This window comes from Octodon degus, unplaced genomic scaffold (genome assembly GCF_000260255.1).
Source record: "Octodon degus isolate 3935 unplaced genomic scaffold, OctDeg1.0 scaffold00323, whole genome shotgun sequence".
Classification (NCBI taxonomy): domain Eukaryota; kingdom Metazoa; phylum Chordata; class Mammalia; order Rodentia; family Octodontidae; genus Octodon; species Octodon degus.
This window is the reverse complement of record NW_004524899.1, coordinates 292,018-295,997: the sequence shown is the minus strand read 5'-3', so window position 1 is coordinate 295,997 and position 3,980 is coordinate 292,018. Positions and strand designations below refer to the sequence as shown.

General features: G+C 39.9%; 1 pseudogene; it reads right to left on the bottom strand.

Moving 5' to 3' along the window:
• Window positions 1-3,444: 3,444 nt before the first annotated feature.
• LOC111814470 lies at window positions 3,445-3,528 on the bottom strand (annotated as a pseudogene).
• Window positions 3,529-3,980: the final 452 nt, after the last annotated feature.

Below are 3,980 nucleotides of genomic sequence, written 5' to 3'. Positions count from 1 at the left end.
TTATGACCTATGGTGAAAAGAAAGAACAAAAGACAGAATGGCGATGCTAAGGAGGTCTGGGTTGACCATTAGTTTGTGGAGGAATAAAGGGCACAAGGCAGCCAGAACCTTGGTATTTATTGATCATGATCACATTCACATTGATGAAAATGATAACAAGATGTGCTGGATATGTTGCTAGGCAGGTGTTATGGCTTGTGTCTAGAAGTTCCTCCAAAATCTCATACAGTCATGGGAGTAGCTTTTAGTGTTTGTAATGGACTCATGGTCCAATGCTGGGATTATGGCAGTGGGAATGAGTGCTACACCTGCCCTGGGGTGGGTAGGCTGCATGCAATATAGAAAGGGAAAGAGGTTTGCTTGTTCTCTCCTCCCCCCTTTTTTATTTCTCTTGCTATCATCTGCCTTGAAATATTGCCCCTCTACCATGCCACCCTACCTTGGAGTCAATTGATTGCTGACTCAAACCTCCATAAACTTTAAGCTAAATAAACCTTTCCTTCCTTAATTTTGGGTGTCAAGTATTTTGTCTCAGCAATGAAAGAAAAGTAACAGGCAGAAAAGACAGCAGGCAAGGCTTGAAAATTTGGAAACAGAGCATTCTTGAAAAAGAAATAGAAAAGCCAGATTCAGGTTGTGGTTAACAAGTAATCCGTTTTGTAGTAAATTCTGGGAAGCATTGTCTCTGGAGTCACATAGGCTACAGCAGTGATGTTATCTCACATCTTAGTCCCACAGTCTCACAGCCTGCTCATCTGGGCTCAATAATGGTCATTGGCAAGAAGCAAGGCTAGCCCAACAGAACACTCACTTGCTTCCATGAAGGCATGTACACAGCCTGAGCCAGACTCACTATTAGAACCAAAAACAAATTTAGGTAAGTCGCCTCTATACAGCCTGCCCTGCTCTCAAATAAGCACACACACTTGGGCTTGAGAGAGGGTGATGGGTGGTCCTCACAATCTCCTGCCAATTTGAACATATTTTTCCTACTTCCCTTTATATAGCCTCCCTTATGCTCCTTATTTAGCCTTTGGGTTCATCACACAAGACAAACAATGGTATATTTCAACTACTGTATCCAGTGTACTTCACTTAAGACTATGGTCTTAAAGTGTATCTTTTTTTCCTACAGATGACTAACATTTATCCTTCTTTATGGCAGAATTGTACTTAATTGTATATAAATATAACAGTCTTGATAGAGGAGAGGACTTTCTAGAAGATGGCAGAGTGATAAGAAACAGAAAGAGCCTGTCAGAGACACTGGAATACAGTAACACAAGGAAGACAAAAAAGGAGGGAAGTGGGTGTCCTGACACTGGAAAGACCTAAAGCAATACTAGAAGCCCATGGGGACAGTGAAGAGAGAAACTTCAACAAAGACAAAGAAGGTAGCTGTGGAGCCTTCTCTGTGAATCAGGACTCACTTTGTGGGATGAACATTTTAAACCTGCAGACACCAAGAGCCTCCACAGAGAGACACAGCAGTGAAAAGGAATTGTGGACATGTAGGACTGCACTAGCTGGTGGCGATTGCTGAGGGATTGAATATTCTTCAAGAGAGGGTGATTGGCCTGGAATGATCTTGGGGAGGGGCTAACTGAGCTCAGAACTTAGAACAACTGCTAGGTTATCCAGCTGCTCCTAGCTGAGTTCAAGGCCACAGAAAGTGCACTAATGGCTAAAGGTTGAATGATTCTGGTCTCAGCCTCATGTCCAGAGAAGAGTCTGAACTTCAGGGGAAATAAAGATGAAGGCTTTCTAAGATTATCTACTACCCCAAAAAGCTGTTACTGGAGTGCTGCAATAAATCAGCATAGATCCAGACACTGTCCTTACAAGTTCTCCATCAGTGAAGCAGCAATGAACCTGAAAGTGGACCTTTTGCTTGCTCTTTTTTTTTTTTTTCCTCTTTCAGATTGTTTTATCTTGTTTTTGAGTGTGAATATGGTTTCTAGCTTATTTTGGTTGTTATTATGTTCTATTTTTCCTTCCTTCTTTATTTCTTTCCTGCATCAGTTTCTGTCTTCTGCACCAGTTTCCCAAAGTCTGCATGATCCCATTTTATTCTCCAGCCTTGTTTCTAATCTCTTCCTCTTCTTCTCTTTCTCTGTTTATTCTATAACCCCTTCTAAATTTACTCCTCTGGGTATAAAAGCAGCATATCAAGGACTTATTTACTGCATATAATTTTCTGGCTTGTTTTAGATTTTGTTATATAAGCACAACTCTAGTTTCTACGGTTAAAGGTGGCAACTTAATGTTTACATTAGTTTGGCATATTCTAGGCTATGTTTGATGCTGTTGTTATTGCTGATTTTAAAAATTTGGCCAAGCAGACATAATTGTTTTAACTAGCTGGTCTTTCTGGTATACAAAGATTGAGATTACCTAAAGGTGAAAGAAAATACTGTTGGTCAATGCCAACAAGCCAAGCACTCAGCCAAACAAGCAGGCAGCAACTTCTCATCTCCAACAAATTGAAGAGGTAGGATCTTGTAACCCCAGAAGTATAACCAAAAAACCAGCTATACCTGAAAGACAGTTCTGAAATGTCATTGCTCAAGAGCTCAAAACACTAGCAATAAGACAACTCATTATTGGCAATTTACAAGCATCAAACAAGGAATTAGCCTGAAAATAAAGAAAATTTAACAAGATGCAACCCAAGGGCCAGTGAGACAGCTCAGTGGACTAAGCACCTGCTTAGGCAAGTGCGAGGACCAGGGTTCCATCCACAGCACAATGTGCCATGCTGGCCCCATCCACGGGTGCACTGAACCAGCCATCAAGTGTGCCACCACACATGGTCTCAGTGGCCAGCTCAGCCTACCCAGGGGCAGGGCCAGCGTGGCATGTTATGCAGGGGATTGATTTTCTTTTTTGACTTTTTTATATGTTCACAATAGTAAGCCTATGTCTGAGGAATAGCTGGCAAACAATTTTTCTCACACTGTGGGTTGTTCCTTCATTCTGTTGGTGGTTTCTGTTGCAGTGCAAAAGCTGTTTAGTAAGATGAGATGCCATTTGTTGATTCTTTCTGATAGTTCCTGTGTAATTAAGGCTTTATTCATAAAGTATTTTCCTATACTAATATCTTCAAGAGTTTTAACTATTATATCTTCAGAAGATGTGTTTCTCTCTTAATATTTAGATATTCAATCCATTTAGACATTAGTGTATGTTGAAATTTTAATCTTCAGAATGTGCAAAGCCAGTTTTCCCACCAATATTTACTGGAAGCTATTTTTCCTCCACTAAATGTGTTTGGCACCTCCGTCAAAGATAAGGTAGTTAGAATTGTCTAGAATTGTTTCTGCATCTTTTAATCTGTTCTATTGAGCCTTGGGTCTCTCTCTCTCTCTCTCTCTCTCTCTCTCTCTCTCTCTCTCTCTCTCTCTCTCTCTCTCTCTCTGCTAGTATAATGCTATTTTAAACACAGTAGATTTGTAATAGAGTTTCAATTAGCAATAATCGCGCCTCGGATAAACCTCATTGGCTATGATACTGCCACTGCACAAAGCTTGTAATGGAGTTTCAAGTTAGAGATAGTGATTGCTTCTGACTTTCCTTTGTTGCTCAGAATTACCTTTGCTATTCTAGATCTCTTCTGATACAAAATACATTTCAGGATTTTCTCTAATTCGGTGAGATATGCCATTGGAAGTTTTTCTGAATTGAATTAAAGCTGTATAACAGTTTTGGAAGTATAGCCATTTCACTATATTGAGTCTTCCCACCTAAGAGCAAGGGATATCTTTCAATTTTCTAATATCCTCTTCAGTCTCCTTTATTGGAGTACTGTGGTTTTCAATGTAGAGATCTTTTACACTGTCTGTTAGACTGATTTCTAGGTGTTTCATTTGCTTGCAATGCTATTGTGAAAGGTGTTATTCCTGTACAAGAATGCTATTGGTGTTTTACACGTGAATTTTGTATCCAGTTGTGCTACTGAATTGACTTAATACAGAAGTCTT